The following is a 23696-nucleotide window of genomic DNA, read 5'->3' as shown; positions in this document are numbered from 1 at the left end:
GGGCAAGAGAGAGGGTCGCCATGCTGGCAGGGATCATGGACTGATCATCAGGAGAAAATAGAGCTTCTGTTACCCAAGGTGGACAGTAATTTTTTGGCAACAGTGTGAAGTAGCTGAGTCTCTTTTGGTTCTACGTTGGTCAATTTTGAAGTGAAATGGAAAAGTTCAGGAGATGGAGGAGGACATGACAAGGACTCAGAAGCCTTAATGTAGAAGGTCTACACCACACCCCCAAGTAAGCCACTTAGAATAGCAAGGCTCTGAGAGTGAGGGTAGCCTAGAATGGATGTAGAGGGAGATGGCATGTCTCCTCTGTTGCAGGTCTGAGATGTGCTTCAGTTGTGGGGATTACAGATGGTAGCACTAGCCTCCCTCTTAGACATTTTCCCCAGGAAAGAGGCCTGCAAGAATCCTGAAGTAGCTGCTCAGAACTTACATGAAGAAGTGAATGAACTGTAATGGATACTATGTTCTGCCATCCAGAGCCCCTGCACAGGACCTAAAGGCCTGTCCACTGCCTCTGTGAGCACTGTTGACAGGCCTCAGCTCTGAGTTCTCCCAGGAACTGTCCTTCATTGAAAAGAGCTAGAGATCACCCTTCAAAAACCTTTCAAATGTATATTTTTTTCTAAAGTTCAATTACACAAGTTAATATATCAATACATTCTCTTCTTAAAGTACATTTATAGTCAAAGTAAATAAGTCCCTTAACCACTTCCCTATCCCAGTTCTTTTTTCTCTCCACTAGAAACCACTGTTCTCAGTTTGCAGTAACGCATCAAGACCTTTTATTTGCATGTGCAATTATTCCAGTTTGTATCAGTGGCCAATGTAACTTCATATGAGTGTAAAAGGATTAGAGCTGAATTCATGGATACTTGCTATGTTGAAGTCTATATTTTCATTTTTTAATATTATTTTGAAGGTATTTGCTTATGTTTTAACAGTCTATATTTTCACCTTTTTAAATGTGTAAGTTATGCTTGGGGCATTGTACTAAAGTTCTAGTTTGGACATTTCTCTTTTTTCCAATACCACGAGTAATAATTAGAATGAAAATCTTGTAAAGGATATTTTAAGCCCTAAGCATGATATATTATATAACATACTATAATTCCTGAAGTCTGTAATAAGCATATTATTGCACAATTTACAGGAGACATTTGAAATCACTATATTACTATTAACTGCTTCTGATAATGAGATGTTTATTGCATTTAAAAGGTGACAAAAAAGTCACTTATAATCCTATTATTTTTTCTTAATGTTTTAGATATGTAGAAAAATAAGAAAAAAACCTTTCTTTTTCCAGTATGACACTTAGAGTTACCAATAGCTTATTTTATTTATATATATATCTCTATAGATATATGCCTACTATATATATAAGCATATTTTTGTGTTTAATCTCATAGCTATAAATACAGATAGGAAGATGAATAATTGCTAGAGATATACACAAAGATATTTTTTTAAGTTTTATACCAAAACAATGGAATTGTGTGACTTGCTTTGGTATAGATAAAGCATATATCATGAACTGTCTTTATAAGTCAGCACATACACATATATACCATTATTTTCACAACCGAATGGATACATAAATGCATTAATCCCCAAAGATGATGTTAATAAAGTTTAAACATATTTATGCACTTTTGATAGATGGAAAAATACCTGTTTTAAGTTGCATTTTAAACTGTTTATTTTATCAGATGTTTTTTAGTCATTACATTTCACCTGAATTGTTGCTCCTTACCTTCTATCCATTCTTTTCTAGGCTGTTGGGGGTAGGGGTGTTGTACATTTTGTTGTGCACCTTTTTTATACAGTGAAAGCATGAAAATTTTTCTGTTCAAATGGCTTATAAAAATGTCTCTTCCAGTTTCCCCTTCTAATTTTGTTAATAGTGCCTTTAACCATTACTTTTTTTTTTAATGTTTATGAGACCAAATCCCTTGATCTTATCCCTTATGGTTTCTGAGGTTTACCTCATGGCTAGACAAGTTTTCCCTACTGGAATATTCATAGTTTCTGTTCTGCCTTTAAGGATTCTTTTATTTATTTATTATTTTTTATTCAATAATGTGAACTAGAAACCAAGTTTATCTTTTTCCAGATGGATAGGCAGTTGTACCAATCCAGTTCATTAAAAATAATTATATTTCCCAATGATGTAAAATACTTTATAATACACTAAAGTACCTCTCTATATCTTATTTTGTTTCTATAAAACAGTAGGATAATGTCTCTGGGATTAATAACAATGTGATGGTAAAAGAAAAATTTTGGAGTTGAAACACCTTCATCATCTGTTAGTGTCACTTTAAGCATGTAACGTAATCTAAATCTCAGTTTCCACACCCTTAAAATAGGGATAATGTCTTCCTCCTAGGGTTGTCTTGAAGATTCGAGACATACATGACTTTCAACGACATAAATTGAAATTGCCTGATGTGTACTAGGAAATTAATTACTGTGGACCCACTTTCCCCATTTCCTTCTATCCATCCTTACAAACAGCTTTTATTAGGTTATCCCAGTGAATATACTTCACATTGGCTTATTCTAGTGAAAAACTGAAGCTAAAAATAAGACATACAGAAGCTTAGAAGTTCTAAGAATTAATATAGAGGCCCCCCAAATTAATTTTCCTTCGTAGGTGCCACTCTGCACTGACGTAATATTTATAGCACCTTGTCCCTGGGGTATCACAGAGGCAGACTACAACTGAATGAGAGAGAGTGGATGACTTTTAGTTCAGAATGCTTATCATTTCTGGAAGTATAGTAGGCTCCTTTCCAAAACTTGAAATATAACATGCCATTTCTGCTAAAGAAGTAACTTTCCTTTCAACTATTCTAGTCAAAGTAGAAAGAATCTCAATATTCAGGAAGGTGAAAGAAAATGGAAGGAAGTTATCAGAGGAGTAAATGATGGCAAACATAGAGCATTTCAATAAAACTGATGGTGTTCACAGTGGCATGAAAAAGTCCTTAAGGTAAGTAACAGAAAAAATAATTTAATGTCACTATTTAATACTTTCAATAATATATAGGAGGTAGCTTATAGTGCTAAACCACCATAAAACATGATGTCACATATTAAACAGGGAAATTAAAACAGAAGGAAAACCAATAGTAGACATCTTTGTTTCATGTTTTAAAAGAAAGAAATTAAAGTCAACATACATTTCATGAATTGGGCACTGGGCCAGGCAATAGAAGTTATAGTCTTAAAAAAATATGCCTTTAACAGGTTTTCCATAACTTCCAGAAATATCATAAAAATAATTTCATGTTAGTTTCCAAGGCTCGGGAAAACTTCCATGCAAGTCAAAGCATATGTGATGTAACTGACTATTTAATGACAGTAACAATTTTTTTTCATTTTGATAATGGTACAATGGTTATGTATTTCTTTTTCACAGAGTCCTCTTTTAGCTATAAGATACTACAGTATTTTAAATTCCTTTAAAATAATCCAGATTTTTGAAGGGACATGGGTGGGAGTATAGGTGAAACAAGATTGGGCATATGTGGATTATTCCTGAAGCTGCGTGATGGGTACACAGGCATTCCCTCTTTTGCGTCTATTTGAAATTTTCTATAATAAAAAGATTTTAAATACCATGTGATATCAAATAAATCCACAGATGTTGATGGCTTGAGCTCCTGTCATATACTACATAGAAGACTAATTCCCTTGTCTCATCGTATGAAGTCATTCTAATTTAAATTCTTTCGGTTCAAATCACAAACTATCATGTACGAGCTATATATTATTAGCCAGGCCAATTAACCACTTTGTGCCCTGGTGTTCTCATTTGTAAAAATCCGTATAAGGTTATTGTGAATATTAAATCAGTTCACGCCATTTAAATGCTTAGAATAGTGCTTGCTACACTGTAAATAGTAAATATTTGTTATTTTTATTATGCACTGGCAATAGTTATCTTTGGTCTCCTGGTGTATCACTCAGTTAAGAAATACCTTCAGAACGCTCCCTGGATTATTAGATTTCAAACAGCAATAATTTACTCATCAAGAGTAAAGAAGCATTTACATTCATAAGTATGTAGCATTTACATTCATAAGTATGTAGTATTTAAATTATCAAAATCAATTCTTGAAATACTGGCAAAAGACTAAAAACACTTTAGACAGTTTAAGGAAAGAAAAATGCACTAATTCAAGCTCATGCATTGGCTAAATAAATGTAAAAAGAAGAATAACATAATATATGACATATAGATATGACTACTATATTCACACTCAAGCCCAGTAACAAAAAAATCTATAGAGAAATAATCTCAGAACTATCAAATGGTATTATTTCATGTCAAAATAAATTACCCAAGAAAATACTTTTTTATATATTAATAAATGTCCCCCAACAGGATATATTAGATAATGAGGAAATTACTTTTTTTCCAGTTTTATTGAGATACAATTGCCATAAAGGACTGTTTAAATTTAAGGTCCACACCATGATGATCTGACTTACATACATCATGAAAAGATTACCAAAGTTTAGTGACTATCTATCACCTGATACAGATACAAAATATACAGATCATAGTCATAGTCCTTACTAATCTTATACCTAGAAGTTCCTACTTTTTGACTGCCTCCATCCAATTTCCCTTCCCCAACTCGCAACTCTGGTAACCACAAACCTGATCTCTTTTTTTATAAGTTTGTTCATTTGTTTTTTGTGGGTTTTTTTTAACATCTTTATTGGAGTATAATTGCTTTACATTGTTCTGTTAGTTGCTGCTGTATAACAAAGTGAATCAGCTATACATATATATATATATGTCCCCATATCCTCTCTCTCTTGCGTCTCCCTCCCACCGTCCCTATCCCACCCCTCTAGGTGGTCACAAAGAACCAAGTCGATCTCCCTGTACCATGCGGCTGCTTCCCACTAGCTATCTATTTTACATCTGGTAGTGTATATATGCCCATGCCGCTCTCTCACTTCGGCCCAGCTTACCCTTCCCCCTCCCCATGTCCTCAAGGTCATTCTCTACGTCTGTGTCTTTATTCCTGTCCTGCCCCTAGGCTCTTCAGACCCATTTTTTTTTAGATTCCATATATATATATTAGCATACAGTATTTGTTTTTCTCTTTCTAACTTACTTCACTCTGTATGACAGACTCTAGGTCCATCCACTTTACTAAAAATAACTCAATTTCATTTCTTTTTATGGCTGAGTAACATTCCATTTTATATATGTGCCACATCTTCTTTATCCATTCATCTGTTGATGGACACTTAGGTTGCTTCAATGTCCTGGCTATTGTAAATAGGGCTGCAAAGAACACTGTGGTACATGACTCTTTTTGAATTATGGTTTTCCCAGGGTATATGCCCAGTAGTGGGATTGCTGGGTCATATGGTAGTTCTATTTTTAGTGTTTTAAGGAACCTCCATACTGTTCTCCAGAGTGGCTGTAACAATTTATATTCCCACCAACAGTGCAAAAGGATTCCCTTTTCTCCACACACTTTCCAGCATTTATTGTCTCTAGATATTTTGATGATGGCCATTCTGACCAATATGAGGTGATACCTCATTGTAGTTTTGATTTGCATTTCTCTAATGATTAGTGATGTTGAGCATCCTTTCATATGTTTGTTGGCAATCTGTATATCTTCTTTAGAGAAATGTCTATTTTTGGATTGGGTTGTTTGTTTTTTTGATATTGAGCTGCATGAGCTGCTTGTATATTTTGGAGATTAATCCTATGTCAGTTGCTTGATTTGCAAATATTTTCTCCCATTCTGAGGATCTTTACGTCTTGTTTATGGTTTCCTTTGCTGTACAAAAGCATTTAAGTTACATTAAGCCCCATCTGTTTATTTTTGTTTTTATTTCCATTTCTCTGGAGGTGGGTCAAAAAGGATCTTGCTGTGATTTATGTCATAGAGTGTTCTGCCTATGTTTCCCTCTAAGAGTTTGATAGCGTCTGGCCTTATAGTTAGGTCTTTAATCCATTTTGAGTTTATTTTTGTGTATGGTGTTAGGGAGTGTTTTAATTTCATTCCTTTATATGTAGCTGTCCAGTTGTCCCAGCACCACTTATTGAACAGGCTGTCTTTTCTCCATTGTATATTCTTCCCTCCTTTATCAAAAATAAGATGACCATATATGTGTGGGTTTATCTCTGGGCTTTCTATCCTTTTCCATTGATCTATATTTCTGTTTTTTTGTCCCAGTACTATACTGTCTTGATTACTGTAGCTTTGTAGTATAGTCTGAAGTCAGGGAGCCTGATTTCTCCAGCTCCATTTTTCTTTCTCATGATTGCTTTGGCTATTCGGGGTCTTTTGTGTTTCCATACAAATTGTGAAATTTCACGTTCTAGTTCTGTAAAAAATACCATTGGTAGTTTGATAGGGATTGCATTGAATCTGTAGATTGCTTTGGGTAGTAGAGTCATTTTCACAATGTTGATTCTTCCGATCCAAGAACATGGTATATCTCTCCATCTGTTTGTATCATCTTTAATTTCTTTCATCAGTGTCTTATAGTTTTCTGCATACAGGTCTTTTGTCTCCTTAGATAGGTTTATTCCTAGGCATTTTTATTCTTTTTGTTGCAATGGTAACTGGGAGTGTTTCCTTAATTTCTCTTTCAGATTTTTCATCACTAGTGTATAGGAATGCAAGAGATTTCTGTGCATTACTTTTGTATCCTGCTACTTTACCAAATTCATTGATTAGCTCTAGTAGTTTTCTGGTAGCGTCTTTAGGATTCTCTGTGTGTAGTATCATGACATCAGCAAACAGTGACAGTTTACTTCTTTTCCGATTTGGATTCATTTTATTTCTTTTTGCCTCTGATTGCTGCGGCTAAAACTTCCAAAAGTGTGTTGAATAATAGTGGTGAGAGTGGGGGACCTTGTCTTGTTCCTGATCTTAGTGGAAATGCTTTCAGTTTTTCACCATTGAGAACAATGTTGGCTGTGAGTTTGTCATATATGGCCTTTATTATGTTGAAGTTAGTTCCCTCTATGCCTACTTTTGGGAGGGTTTTTTTAATCATAAATGGGTGTTGAATTTTGTCAAAAGCTTTCTCTGCATCTACTGAGATGATCATATGGTTTTTCTCCTTCAATTTGTTTATCTTGTGTATCACATTGATTTCCGTATATTGAGGAATCGTTGCATTCCTGGGAGAAATCCCATTTGATCATGGTGTATGATACTTTTAATGTGCTGTTGGATTCTGTTTGCTACTATTTTGTTGAGGATTTTGGCATCTATGTTCATCAGAGATATTGGCCTGTAGTTTTCTTTTTTTGTGACATCTTTGTCTGCTTTTGATATCAGGGTGATGGTGGCCTCGTAGAATGAGTTTGGGAGTGTTCCTACACCTGCTATATTTTGGAAGAGTTTGAGAAGGATGGGTGTTAGCTCATCTCTAAATGTTTGAAAGAATCCACCTGTGAAGCAATCTGCCTTTGCTTTTGTTTGTTGGAAGATTTTTAATCACAGTCACAATTTCAATGCTTGTGATTGATCTGTTTACATTTTGTATTTCTTCCTGGTTCAGTCTTGGCAGGTTGTGCTTTTCTAATAATTTGTCCATGTCTTCCAGGCTGTCCATTTTACTGGCATATAGTTGCTTGTAGTAATCTCTCATGATCCTTTGTATTTCTGCAGTGTCAATTGTTACTTCTCCTTTTTCATTTCTAATTCTGTTGATTTGGGTGTTTTCCCTTTTTTCTTGATGAGTCTGGCTAATGGTTTATCAACTTTATCTTCTCAAAGAAACAGCTTTTAGTTTTACTGATCTTTGCTCTTGTTTCCTTCATTTCTTTTTCATTTATTTCTGATCTCACTTTTATCATTTCTTTCCTTCTGCTAAATTTGGTGGGTTTTTGTTCTTCTTTCTGTAATTGCTTTAGGTATAAGGTCAGGTTGTTTATTTGAGATGTTTCTTGTTTCTTGAGGTAGGATTGCTTTGCTATAAACATCCCTCTTAGAACTGCTTTTGCTCCATCCCATAGGTTTTGGGTCACCGTTTTTTCATTGTCATCTGTTTCTAGGTATTTTTTGATTTCCTCTTTTATTTCTTCAGTGATCTCTTGCTTATTAATTAGCACATTGTTTAGCCTCAATGTGTTTGTATTTTTTACATATTTTTTCCTGTAATTGATATCTAGTCTAATAGCATTGTGGTCAGAAAAGATACTTGATACAATTTCAATTTTCTTAAATTTATGAAGGCTTGATTTGTGACCCAAGATATGATCTATCCTGGAGAATGTTCCATGAGCACTTGGGAGAAAGTGTATTCTGTTGTTTTTGGATGGAATGTCCTACAAATACTAAATAAGTCCATCTTGTTTAATGTGTCATCTAAAGCTTGTGTTTCCTTATTTATTTTCATTTTGGATGATCTGTTCATTGGTGAAAGTGGGGTGTTAAAGTCCCCTATTATTACTGTGTTACTGTCAATTTCCCCTTTTATCACTGTTAGCATTTGCCTTATGTATTATGGTGCTCCTATCTTGGGTGCATAAATATTTATAATTGCTATATCTTCTTCTTGGATTGATCCCTTAATCATTATGTAGTGTCCTTCTTTGTCTCTTGTAATAGTCTTTATTTTAAAGTCTATTTTGTCTGATATGAGAATTGCTACTCCAGCTTTCTTTTAATTTTCATTTGCATGGAATATCTTTCTCCATCCCCTCACTTTCAGTTTGTATTGTCCCTAGGTCTGAAGTGGGTCTCTTGTAGAGAGCACATATATGGGTCTTGTTTTTATATTCTATATTATATATATATAAAATATATAAAATTTTATATATTTTAATGTCTCCATCTGAATGAGATCCTTGCTGGGTAGAGTAAGCTTGGTTGTAGGTTTTTCCCTTTCATCACTTTAAATATGTCCTGTCTTTCCCTTCAAGCTTGCAGACTTTCTGCTGAAAGATCAGTTGTTAATCTTATGGGGATTCCCTTGTGTGTTGTTGTTTTTCCCTTGCTGCTTTTAATATTAGTTCTTTGTATTTAATTTTTGATAGTTTGATTAATATGTGTCTTGGCATGTTTCTCCTTGGATTTATCCTGTTTGTGACTCTCTGTGCTTCCTGGACTTGATTATCTATTTCCTTTCCCATATTAGAGAAGTTTTCAACTATAATCTCTTCAAATATTTTCTCAGTCCCTTTCTTTTTCTCTTCTTCTGGGACCCCTGTAATTCCAATGTTGATGCATTTAATGTTGTCCCAGAGGTCTTTGAGACTGTTCTCAATTCTTTTCATTCTTTTTTCTTATTCAGCTCTGCAGTAGTTATTTCCACTATTTTATCTTCCAGGTCACTTATCCGTTTTTCTGCTTCAGCTATTTTGCTATTGATTCCTTCTAGAGAATTTTAAATTTCATTTATTGTGTTGTTCATCATTGTTTGTTTGCTCTTTAGTTCTTCTAGGTCCTTGTTAAACGTTTCTTGTATTTTCTCCATTCTATTTCCAAGATTTTGGATCATCTTCACTATAATTTCTCTGAATTGTTTTTCAGGTAGACTGCCTATTTCCTCTTCATTTGTTTGGTCTGATGTGTTTTTACTTTGCTCCTTCATCTGCTGCTTATTTCTCTCTCTTTTCATTTTGCTTAACGTACTGTGTTTGGTGGCTCCTTTTCGCAGAGTGCAGGTTTGTAGTTCCCATTGTTTTTGGTGTCTGCCCACAGTGGGTAATGTTGTTTCAATGGGTTTTGTAGGCTTTCTGGTGGAGGGGACTGGTGTCTGTGTTCTGGTGGATGAGGCTGGATCTTGTCTTTCTGGTGGGCAGGACTGCAACTGATGGTGTGTTTCAGGGTGTCTGTGAACTTATTATGATTTTAGGCAGCTTCTGTGCTAATGGGTGGGGTTGTGTTCCTGTATTTCTAGTTCTTTGGCATGGGGTGTCAAGCACTGGAGCTTGCTGGTCATTGAGTGAAGCTGGTTCTTAGCACTGAGAGGAAGATCTCTGGGAGAGGTCTCGCCAATTGATATTACATGGGGCCAGGAGGTCTCTGGTGGTGCAATGTCCTGAACTCTGCTCTGCCACCTCAGAGGCTCAGGCCTCACACCCAGCTGGAGCACCAAGACCCTGTCTGCCACACGGTTACAAGTGTTGGCAATGGCGGTTCCTGCAGTTGCTGAGAGCTGCGGGTGGCTCTGAGGCAGCAAGTGTAGCTCTGGAAACGTGGCTTGTGTGGTGGTAGCCTTTATCCAGAAATTCTTTTTATACCTATCATCATAGTAGGTGTAGTCTTAAAATGTAGTGAAAATTATCAAATAATTTCAAACGTGTTAAGTCTGATAAAAAATGCCCATTTAGAGAGCAAATACTTGAAATAATTTCATATAAAATTCAATGATAATGACAAGTCCTATTGAGAAAAAAATTACTATAAAAGTCAGGAGAACGCATAACTAAAAGATGAATAAACCAAGAGGATGCACACAAAAAATTATGAGGTGACATCCAAAATTAATAAACAGGGACTCCTTAAATGAATGCTTACAACTCACATGGTTCAAATCTACATGTTGTGATGGTAACTTCAATATTTGAAGTAAATAACATTAGATAGTGGTGGGGACTGTGGCAAACTGGATTTAAATTACCTGTTGAATCTAAAGGCATTTAAACTGAGTTATTTTAAACACAGAGTGAGCTGGCACACAGTTGGACAAAATAAGACTCATAATCTACTTTGCAATCTCTGCCGTAAACCAATATATTGATACAAAATCAACATGGGTTGGGCCTATATCCATAAAATTCAGAAGTTTCTTTCAAAGGATAAAAATATCTGTATTTTTCGATCATAAATTCTGAATGTACTCACATGAATCACTCCCTTGTTATTTTATTTTCTCCCTTCCTCCCTTCTTTCCTCCCTCTTCCCTCCCTTCTTCCCTCCCTCCTTCCTTTCTTTCTTCTTTCTCTCTCTTTTTTTCAAATATTTTAGTGGGCCCTAACTGGTTTCTCTGCTTATGGTCTCATCAGCTTCCAATCTCTCCCCAATACAGCCTCAGTGTGCTCTTTTATAGAACCCACATCTGATCGTAACAATTTGCTTTAAATCTCAAGCACAGCTTATAGAACCCTTCAAAAACTTTCTTTTTCAACATTCTAGTCAATTCTCTAGTATTTCCATACCTGTTCTCATCCTTCCAGTTATGGTGAAACACTCATATTACAATTTTCCTAACGTTTCAGACTAGCTCATATGTTGGTTCTTTGTACACTGCTTCCCTTCCCTCACTTATTTGGTCACATCCTACATTTATTCAAGCGCCAATGCAAGTGTCATATCATCTCACCCCTGTCTTGGCTGAGATAGGAGCCCCTCCTAAGTGCTCGCTCTCACTGTTCCCTATTCATACTATCTCAGTGGGATTTATTATGTTGTTTTGTAATTGCTTCCGCGAGATTCCCAAGGGAAGAGAAAATATATTTTATTTCTATAGTCCCAGATTTGTGCACAGTTCCAGGCATACAATGTACTCAATACTTTTTTTTCTTAAATGAATTAACTCGTTAATGAGATAGAACAAGAACCTAGTCTTCTGTATTCTGTGTGCTGTTCTCTTTTGTTAAGCTGTGCTAAATACATGGTATGGTTATCATTTGTACTCAAACACCTAAACACATCTCCTAACCCTAACCAAGTATAAATCTACAAAGGAAGGAATTAATGATTCTACCTCACTGAAACAAAACCACTACTGGAAATTGAATATTGATTGCTTGGATCTATAAATCACCACATTTACAGAAGGAAAAAGTTTTGTGTAGGGATTCTTACATGAGAACAATGAATATGTACTGGTTTAATGGTCTTCTAATTTTAAAAAATCCTCTATGATAAGATCCACTAATTAAGAGATTTTTTATTCCAAAAATCAATGACATATTGTCATTTCACGGGTGTCTTATTGCATCTTTTTCCCTGCAGTAAGCCTAGAACTTCATTATTTTCTGTCCAAAGAAGTTTTTCTTCCCCCTAGACTATTTTATATTCACTTTTCCATTACTATATGACAAACCCAAATAGGTTTTTAATTCCTCAGAAGACACAAAAATATATTTAATGAAGTCACTCATTGTCATTTCAGGTTGAATTCAGAAGTACCTCAAATAGATTCGGGATTCTGCAAGAAGGATGCAGAATTGTATGCGCTTATGGATGTCAATGCCCTCAGGGACGCCTCTGTTTAGATCACCTTTGTATCTCCATGGAAACTCATTTTTTTCCTCCATTTATAGAAAATGAATCATGGGGAGCACTTATTGTGTTCCCATGGAGATTTGGAAGCCCATATTAATCTTCTCCTTTAAATAATAGCCAAATATGTGATTTCCTCTTTCATTTAAAAGATAAACGAGCCTCCATGAATTTTACAGAAATATAAAATCATTGGGAACTTAAAAATAAAAAGTAATAACTAGATAAAACAATTAATGATGGAACATACTAGAAAAAGTCCACCCTAAATGCAATTTTTTAAAATTGAAAATCAGGCAATTTATCTAAAATAATTTTGTTAAAAAAAAAGCACAGAGCTTCCCTGGTAGCACAGTGGTTGAGAGTCCGCCGGCCGATGCAGGGGACACGGGTTCGTGACCCGGTCCGGGAAGATCCCACATGCCGTGGAGTGGCTAGGCCCGTGAGCCATGGCCGCTGAGCCTGCGTGTCCAGAGCCCGTGCTCCGCAACAGGAGCGGCCACAACAGTGAGAGGCCCGTGTACGGCAAAAAAAAAAAAAAAAAAAAAAAAAGCACATATAATATCAAGTTATACTGATAGACCAAAAGGTGGTAGAGAAGTTACCATGTAAACAGAAATAAAGAAGCTTTAATAAGAATTTCCTTGAACTACTGGAAAGTGATAATTTATTCCTCATGTGATTAGTTCCAGAAAATAAATATTCCTTTAGGGAGTAAGGGATCAAATAGTTAACTCTCTGGGTTACGCAAACATTTTTTTTTTTTTGGCCATGCCACGAGGCTTGTGGGATCTTAGTGGCCCAACCAGGGATTGAACCTGGGCCCCAGCAGTGAAAGTGCTGAGTCCTAACCACTGGACCACCAGGGAATTCCCCAAACTTACACTCTTAAATTTTTCTTTTCTCTGACAATATTATAATTTATTTAACCTTCTAATTCTTATCTTCAAAACCCTGAATAAAATACATTTCATACTTTACAAGTTATTTGTTTTTAAAAAGGCTCTTAAATTAGGTTCAATACATGCATTAGGCACAAACAATTTCAGGTAACAGGCATAGTCTTTGGGTGTTAGAAAAAATAGATTCAGTAACTCATTTTATTATATATTATAATTGACGTCTATTGATTGTCAGCCACACATCTTCTCCAACTGTTATTGATGGTACTGCAGTCTTTAATTAAGGACCATTTCATTTCCATCTTCACTTCACACAATCAAGTAGAGCTGGCCCATCACAGGCAGGCGGAACTAGTGGGCTTATGACTCAGTCAGAGCCAGTTAGAGAACTGTGTACACACCCTGGTCTAGTCTAACATGAATATGCTCTCCAGGTAAGAGAAATGAGAATCAGACTCAAATGCTTTATGATAGATATTGAAAAGAAGTTAACCATGGAGATGTCTATAGGGTATGCCTGTATTATTGGTATATTAGTGTTCAGAGAGGAAATTAGAATATAGGTAACATGATTCCTATCCCATGTTCATTATGTGTGTATTCTAAAATTCTCAACACAGTTCCTGAGATTTTTTACTGGACAAGCTCAGGCTGTATATTTTGGAGGTGTGGTAGAATCAACCTCTCTAGAATCACGTGGACATCCGGTATACAGACAGTCCCCGACTTATGACGGTTTGACTTATGGTTTTTCAACTTTATGATGGTGCAAAAGCAATGTACATTCAGTAGAAATCATACTTTGAATTTTGAATTTTTATCTTCTCCCGGGCTAGCAATATGTACTGTAATACTCTCTCATAATACTGGGCAGCAGCAGAGAGCTACAGCTACCAGTAAGCCATGTGTTCATAAGGTTAAACAACTGATACACTTACAACCATTCAATTTTTCATTTCAGTAGCACATTCAATAAATTAAATGAGACATTCACCACTTTACTGCAAAATGGGCTTTATGTTACATGATTTTTCCCAACTGCAGGCTGATGTAAGTGTTCTTGGCACGTTTAACATTAGGCTAGGCTAAGTTATGATGTTTGATAGCTTAGGTTTATGAAATGCATTTTCAGTTTAAGATAATTTTCTATTTACAATGGGCTCATCAATATGCAACCCCATTATAAGTTAAGGAAGATTTGTAATGAAGTGCTCTGGCAAGTGGGAAAGAGGCAGTGGATAATGGGAAAATAACCAACAGGAGTCCTCTATGCTCCCAGAATAATCATTCTTTCCTTTGTGTTCCTAAAGCACCCTGATGTCTATAGTTGCAGGAAACACACTGTATTAAAATGATTTGCATACTGATTCCTCCAGTAAACTGTGAACTTGCTGGGAATCTTCCTATCTCTAACAACTAGCACAATGGGGGACACAGAGTGGAGGGGGGTATAAACATTTATTGCTGTTGAATCATACAGTTTTAGACTTAGAAACGTCCTTGAAATTTACTTAGCTCCTTTTTTTTTTTTTTTTGTGGTACGCGGGCCTCTCACTGTTGTGGCCTCTCCCGTTGCAGAGCACAGGCTCCGGACGCGCAGGCTCAGCGGCCATGGCTCACGGGCCCAGCCACTCCTCCACATGTGGGATTTTCCCAGACCAGGGCACAAACCCGTGTCCCCTGCATCTGCAGGCAGACTCTCAACCACTGCACCACCAGGGAAGCCCCTAGCTCCTTATTTTTGAAGGTGTGTATATAGAAACATCAGAGGTGAAATTCTGAGCCTGAAGCCAAAGTTAGTTGCAGAGAGGAATTCAGAAGCAAGTCATATTATCTCTAATTCTGTATTCATTAATAATACCCCCTTAAATACCTACTAATATTTCTCATTTTCCTAAGTGAATGAACTGTACAAAGGCTCACCACTGGAATTTACATACATTCCAGTATAATGACACACTGGAGGTTTAAATAATTAAAAAATACCTTTACATGTAGAATCTTCTGGATAAGAACTCATCTTAAAGAAAGAGTGAGTATTGGGGGCAAACTGAACCCAGCAATAAAATTGAATTACTAAGCTGTCAGTCATTTAGATTTGTTCATGTCCTGGCCCCTCACATATTTATGCCTTAGTTCTACATGAAGCATTTAGAAAAGTCTAAATAACTGGATATTTTTTTACTTTTTGGAGAAAAATTTACATATAATAAATTGCACCCATGTACAGTGTACAATCACATAAGTTTTTACATATAGACAACTGTGAAACCATCACTGCAATCAAGGTAATGAACATATCCATCACCTCCAAAGTTTCTTCATGTTCCATTATAATCATTCCTACTGCCTCTCTCCCATTTGCCTCAAGGAAACACTGATATGCATACTGTCACTATAAATTAGCTGGCATTTTTAAAAATTTTTATTGTTTTACAGTTTTAGAATTTCATACAAAAGGAAGAAGGTGGTATTTACTCTCTTTTTCTGGCTCTTTTTTTTCACTGAACTAAATTATTTTTAGATTCATTCGTGCTGTATCTTGTAGCAACAGTTCGTTTTCTTTTACTGTGCAGGAGTATTCCACACAATTTGTTAAGCCATTCAGATGAATGTATAAGTTGTTTCCAAGTTTTGGCAATCCAAGTAAAACTGCTGTGAACATTTGTGTACAAGTCTTCGTATAGACATATGTTTTCTATCCTTTTAGTTTAATACCTAAATATGAAATGGCTGCATCATATTAAAAACGTATGTTTAACTTTTTAAGTAACTAAAACACTGTTTTCCAAAGTGATTTTACTATTTTATATTCCCACCATCAATGTGAAAGAGTTTCAATATCTCCCCATTCTTGCTAACACTTAGTATGATCGTTTTTTGTTTATTTAAAGTATTTTAGTAGATGTAAAATGTATCTTCTTTTTTTGGTCTGTTTCATATGTTTTGAAACTGAAGCTTGGTGCATACATATTTAGAATTGTTATTTCTTCTTGGAAAATGGAACCTTTATCACAATCACCCTCATTATCTCTGATAATGTTCCTTGCTCTGAAGGTTACGTTGTCTGATGTAAATATAGCTACACTGGCTTAATTTTAATTTGTGTTTGTATAGTATATCTTTTATTATCCTATACCTATAAATTATGTAAGCCTTTTTAAAAATAAATTTATTTATTTATTTTTGGCTGCATTAGGTCTTCATTGCTGTGCGCAGGCTTTCTCTAGTTCTGGCGAGTGGGGGCTACTCTTTGTTGCAGAGCACAGGCTCTAGGTGCACCAGCTTCAGTAGTTCTGGTGCACGGGCTTAGCTGCTCCACAGCATGTGGGATCTTCCCAGGCCACAGATTGAACTCGTGTCCCCTGCATTGGCAGGCAGATTCTTAACTACTGAGTCACCAGGGAAGTCCCTGTATGCCTTTCTTTTTAAAGTAGGTTTCCTGTAGGCAACATATAATTGCTCCATGCTTTTTTAACCCAATTTTGCAATCTTTTTCTTTAACTTAGTGTGTTTAGATCTTGTGTATTTAATATGATGATTAATATGGTTGATTAGAATTTACCATCTTCCTAGCTGTTATCTACTTTTTCCATTTGCTTTTTTTCTTTTCTCTGCCTTCCTTTGAATTAACTGAGCATTTTTTGAGATTCTATTGACTTTTATTTATATCAGTGTAAAAATTGTGCTTCATCATTGACTTAGGGTTTACAATATATATCTTTAATTAATTAGAGTCTACTTTGAAATAATATTATACTACCTTACATAAAGTGTAAAGATTCTATAAAAATATATTTCCAATTCCTTCTTCTCATTCGTTGTGCTATTCCTGTTGTATATCTTATGTTTACATATGTGATAAATACACAATACATTGCTACTACTTTTCTTCAGAGAGTGAACTTTCAGAGCAGTTATTAAGGCATCTCATCTCTCCCTACATCTGAAAAGAACCCACCATGGTTCTGGATTACTGAATCCTCCTTGGAGTGTTTGAAAACTCATTTCCAAACACATACCTGATGCATAATAGACACACAAGTAAATACTTGGTGAATGAATAAATTAATGTTCTCTTTCCTGAAAATAATATTTTTGTAGCTTTTATAGAAGAAAATCCAGGATATAATTCTCAAGGCTATACAGTAGTTCAATTAAGAAAATATCCATTCTAGGATAAAGAAGATGTGGCACATATATACAATGGAATATTACTCAGCCATAAAAAGAAACGAAATTGAGTTATTTGTAGTGAGGTGGATAGACCTAGAGTCTGTCATACACAGTGAAGTAAGTCAGAAAGAGAAAAATACCGTATGCTAACACGTATATATGGAATCTAAGAAAAAAAAATAGTTACGAAGAACCTAGGGGCAGGACGGGAATAAGGATGCAGACCTACTAGAGAATGGACTTGAGGATATGGGGAGGGGGAAGGGTAAGCTGAGACAAAGTGAGAGAGTGGCATGGACATACATACACTACCAAACGTAAAACAGATAGCTAGTGGGAAGCAGCCGCATAGCACAGGGAGATCAGCTCGGTGCTTTGTGACCACCTAGAGGGGTGGGATAGGGAGGGTGGGAGGGAGGGAGATGCAAGAGGGAAGAGATATGGGGATATATGTATATGTATAGCTGATTCACTTTGTTATAAAGCAGAAACTAACACACCATTGTAAAACAATTATACTCTAATAACGATGTTAAAAAAAGAAAAAAGAAAATATCCATTCTAAAAAGGAAGTATGCTTACCTAAATTCCCAGGAGAGGTGGGCAGGGGGTGAGGCAGAGAGACAGAAAGGGAGAATGAGAGGTGGAGATGAGCTGTTTCAACTTTTACTAAATGATACGGCAGAGTTAACATGTATTGAAGTAGGAGGTTAATGGTCAAATAAGTAAGATTAACAGAAAAGGTACATTCAATTTTATATGTATACTTTTTTCCTGATGTATTTTTAATTCTTCTGGAGAAGGGCGAACTGAAGGAGGGAAAGCAATCCAGTAATCATGTATTCTTCGTTTATTACTACTCAGCTTGCATTTTAAGATTAAGATAATACTGATTATTATTCTACATTGTGCTTATAATGCTTCATTCAGCACAAACTATTGCTAAATACTTTGTACACATTATGTCATGTGGCTCCTAGTTGACAACACTGCTTTTCATATCAAATAGCATTTCATATATTTATAACATTTGTTACATCCATTTTTTTGATCCTTTCAACAATCCTATGAAATAAATATTATCATTTCTATTCAATGGATTTGTAAATCTGAGGCTCAGAGACATTACTGTGTTAGTGACAGATTTATCAACGAATGAGAACACCAAGTCCAAGTCTGATCTCTGCACCCTGCTGTATCTGGAGTATATATTATTCAAGTCATCCTTGAGGTCCCACTGCTATATCACACTTGACTCCTCCTATCCATTGTCAGTCATGTAACCAATCAAACCAAACCCGTTTTTATCATAAAAGGGTATCAGTTTATCTCCACATATTTAAAGAGATCTCAGTTTAGGTCGATTTGACTTGGTATATAATGATAACTGTTCTTCCTTTAATTCTTAGGGAATTAAAAATTCCCCAGAGAAGTCCATTTATCTCCAAAATTAGGCAATCATGCTCTAACTAAATACAGTCATATGGCTATGATTTACTAAAGAGTTTTAAGCCACACTATCACCTGCTTACTCAATGTAAGCAAACTGTGTGCAAATGCAATGAATATCTCATTTAATGAAGTGATTGTAACATCAAAAATTAACCTGAAGATTATTTCATATCATGTTCACTGAGCATATGATCTAATTAAAGCATGTAAATTATTAGAGATAACCCATCTCAGTAGCATGTCAAATGAAGATACCCTATCTATCATTAGGAAATAAAGTTTGCGAATGATGTTGAACGACAGCTATAAAGTACAAGTGTAACCAGAAATTTTATATTTTGAGATATAGAAACAAAGAATCATAACTCAAAATTTGTATAATATTACACTTAGCTACATTTGACTAACAATAAATCATGCCAAGTTTAGAATAAGTGTTTCTCATAATATTGAAGTGACAGAAGTAATTGTCACTTTTACAGCAGTACGAACTCAGTTTGCATGGTTAAGTCTAGATTGTTTCTCAAGGAATCTTAAAGTAAAGGCTCTCCTGATAAAGTACTTTTCTACTGATTGCTCTTATCAAATTATTTATTCTTAAAAGTAAATATTTCACTTCTCATTTATATGTTTAGAAACAGAAATGTAAACTAAATCTCTGAATGAAGCTCTTAGCAAAATATGAGAATACACTTTTTTTGTCATTTCCCAAAAGCTCTCAGTAGTAGCAAGTGAAATAATATGTTTCTGCTTTTAAAGTCTTAACTATCCTGAACATACTTGCAAAAATCCAAATGATGAGTAGATATCATTAAGAAAGCAACAGCAGCACTCACTCATGTGCCCTTTAATAGAATACCTGATCCAATAAGAGAATGGTTTACAGAAAGGAACTTAGATAAAATCAGTCTTTAATGGATGTAGAACATTGAAAAACTGGCCATGGTATTTATTTTCTTAAGCTCAAAGCAATTTGTAATGATTTTATTCTTCATGAGTGAAAAAGCCCTCGCTATCTATCTTACAAAGTATAGGATTGCTTTGAGTTCAACCAGTTGCCTAAATGAGAGTGGGGTGGAAAAATGAGAAGAGCACAAAAAAGGAGGGTGTTTGTAAGAGTAATAAATAGAGGAAGGGGAAAGAGAGAGAGAACAATGGAGAGAAAAAGTATGAGAGAAATTTTAACTTCTTAGGCTATTGGCAATTATTTGTGATGTCCCCCCCATAGTATCAGACATCAAAATGTATGCACATCCTCAATACTGTTTCTATATAACCATGTAAAAGTAGATGGTTTGTATGCTATTGGTTTGGTTTGTACTGCAAATGACTACATGAAATTGCAATATTTTGTGCATCTTTAATATTAATCTATTTTAAATGCACTATTTTCTTTCTGTATTGTGGAATCAATAACTTTTAGATCTCCAATATTTTCAAAGGCTCTTGAAAAGCTAGTAGGCCCCAAGAATCCGTAAGGGTCAAATGCATAAGGCAGCCCTGCTAAAACAGTTTGGCTATTGGCCGTTAAGCTACCAGTCTTTCAATTGCTCATCTTGGAAAAATGTTCAATGTTTTCTACTCCTTTTTTTGAAAGTCCTTAATGCAACTGAATGCAGATCTTAGAATATCATCAATGTATACGTTTCTTAGGGCCTGTTTTAGGATATCACATGAGTATGAGTTTAATTTTGATATTTTATCCCATTCTTTATAAGATAATAAAGGCACCCTCATTAATCGTGCCTGCCTAATGAGTCTACCTTGAATTCTAGAGTCAACCTCACACAATTTGTTCATTTTCATACAACTCTTTTTATAAAAAATTTTATTGGAGTATAGTTGCTTTACAATGTTGTGTTAGTTTCCACTGTACAGCAAAGTGAATCAGCTATACATATACATATATCCCCTCTTTTTGGATTTCCTTCCCATTTAGGTCACCCCAGAGCATTGAGTAGAGTTTCCTGTGCTATACAGTAGGTTCTCATTAGTTATCTATTTTATACATAGTATCAAGGGGAAAAGGGGTGGGGGGTGGAATGAATTGGGAGATTGAGATTGACATATATACATCATTTTCATATAATTCTTTCCATTATTTCACTGAAATAAAAAGTATTGTCAGAGACAAGGCTTAAATAAAAGGGACAGAAAATAAAAATACATTTGGAAAATGAAGTAGTTACAGTTAACGTAACAATTATATACAAATAATTTGAAACATATATACAGATAATTTTGCAGGATCCATGGCCCTGTTCTCAGAGTAAATGATTACCTTTGTTTTAAACACCAGTAAGTTGTGTTGTTTTAATTCCCCCTCCCCTAAATAAATGACAATTCTTTTCTTTTATATGTTTTACCTAAGCTATCAATGGTTTACCAAATTAAAAAGAAAAAATCAAGTATCACTTAAATATCCAGAGTTTATTTTATCTTTGACCTTCCCTGACCTCAACACCAGTTCGCCAGGATATTTGCTCCTTACAGGACTAAAAGCCACACTCCTCTTCAAACCTTTGTTTAGGGGCCCAGCTTCACTTCCTAATAAAGACTGACAAAATAGATTCTTAACAATATACTACTTTTTTTTATTGTAGTAAAATTGCTTTACAATGTTGCGTTAGTTTCTGTTGCACAATGAAATGAGTCAGCTATATCCCCTCCCTTTTGGACCTCCCTCCCACCCCCCGTCTAGGTCGTCACAGAGCACCAAGCTGAGCTCCCTGTGCTATACCATAGTTTCCCACTAGCTATCTATTTTACACATCGTAGTGTACATATGTCCATCCTAATCTCCCAATTCGTCCCACCCTCTCCTTCCCCCCTGTATCCCTATGTCTGAACTCTACGCCTATGTCTCCTTTTTGACAGATAATAATACCTTAAACTAAGGTTTGCATAAATTTAAATGCTTTCGAGGGGCAGGCAAGTATCACAAACATATGAAGTAGCCTAGCACAAGACTGAGATCTGAAGAGCACAAATTCCAAATTATATTTACAATATTTTAAAACATTCTTATAGCTGAATAAAATTACTACAATCATCAATTTTAAGACCCCATAGTAACCCTTAGTACATTCATTATGGAATTTTCTTATGTTTAGTAATTATTCAATAAACAGAAGGATAGGTAAATTGATGGATCAATAGAAGAATGGTGGAATGATTGGGTGAATGACTTTTGATGAGAACACTTATTTTTGTCTGAGTATAGCCACTCAAAATTAAATAGGTAAATAACTGTTTGCCTTTGAGTGAGACCAATTCTGGCTAGACGGTTATTGCATGCAAAGGCTGGTGAAAGCAAAATAAGCGTTTCACAGAAAAGTAAAAGAAAATCAAAAAGTACCGTTTCCCAATACTACTGCCTGAGGAAGATTGTAAGACTTTTCAAAACACCTTAGGTATTTCCACTAAGACCAAGAGACACATGAACATATGTAGCTGGAAGTGCTCATGGTGACCATCAGTCCAAATGTCTAATTTTAGAAAAAAGAGATCTAGAAAATACTTTCCCATAAACCATAAAAATTTAATAGAACCAATACCAGAATTCTCTAAGATTCTTTCCAGAGCATCTCACTCTTTAAGGGAGGAGAAAGATAGCTTCCTACTAATTGTGATTCATTTTTTCCATGTATTTTCTCAAAAGTTGCAAGAATATACCATGTTCTAATTAACACAATGAACTATATCAATGTTTCATAAGTTGCTACCATTGGACCTTTGGATGTCTTTGGAGTTAATCTCAATAATTTGAGTGTTACTGAGTTACATCATAAGAGGCTTTATGAAAACTATCAACTTTCACACTATTTAGTTCCCTTCATAGCCACTATGCAGATTACAGATGACCCATGAGCATCACTGGGGTTAATCTGCATATAACTCATAGTTGGCCCTCCATATCCACACAGTTCCTCTGCATCTGTGAATTCAACCAACCACAAACCAACTAGTACTATAGTATTTACTACTGGAAAATATCCACATATAAGTGGACCCATGCAGTTCAAACCTGCATTGTTCACAGGTCAACTGTATTTTCATTAGCAAACCCCTATGGACCATAACTCCTGGTATTCATGCCTTTATAAGCCACTCTAGACGTTGACTTGGAGCCTGACCATATGACTTACACTGGCCTACAGTATAGCAGAAATCATGATGCAAACAAAGGCAAACCTGGGGCAGCTTTTCTTGAAACTCTCTCAGAGCCCATTCATGCTCTAAGGAGGTCAATGCTAGAGCACAGCAGAAAGAGAGAGAGGCCATATGACAGAGCACTGAGACACCACACAGGCAAGAAACCCCCAGCTCCCCAGTTGAGCCCTGATCAAATTACTGATGCACAATATTGTGGGAAATAATGACTATTGTCACTTTAAGAACTTAAGCCATGAAGTTCTAAAGGGATTTGTTACACAGTGATAAATATATACCTAATCAAAAATGGGTAAAACTATTAATTAGAAAAGAAATGTAAGGCTTGAAGGGTGGGAGTAGGTAAGAGGACAACTAAGTATATGCCAAAAGACTACTGTAGACACATGTCAGCATCTTTAAAAGAACCCACATCACCCAAGCACCAAGACTACAGTGAAGGGCATAAGATTATCAGAAAGGGAAGAATAGAAATTGTAACCACCTTAAAATTACATGATTTTCACATTAAATATAATAAAGATTAAGTATATATATAATACTTATATTATAAGTATATACTTATAATACTTATAATATCTCATTATTCCCCTTGGTACAGATAAGGAAATGGAGATCTAGAAAGATTAAGCAACTTGCCTCCGGTCTCTTAGGTGTTTAAAGGATGGCTCCAAGACAATGGTTGATTGTATAAAGATTAGACAGATTTCTTACTGTCTACTGGATAGATGAAGGAGCCCATAACCCCTAAATT

The sequence above is a fragment of the Phocoena phocoena genome, chromosome 3 (assembly GCF_963924675.1).
Source record: "Phocoena phocoena chromosome 3, mPhoPho1.1, whole genome shotgun sequence".
NCBI lineage: Eukaryota > Metazoa > Chordata > Mammalia > Artiodactyla > Phocoenidae > Phocoena > Phocoena phocoena.
This window is presented reverse-complemented; position numbering follows the sequence as displayed.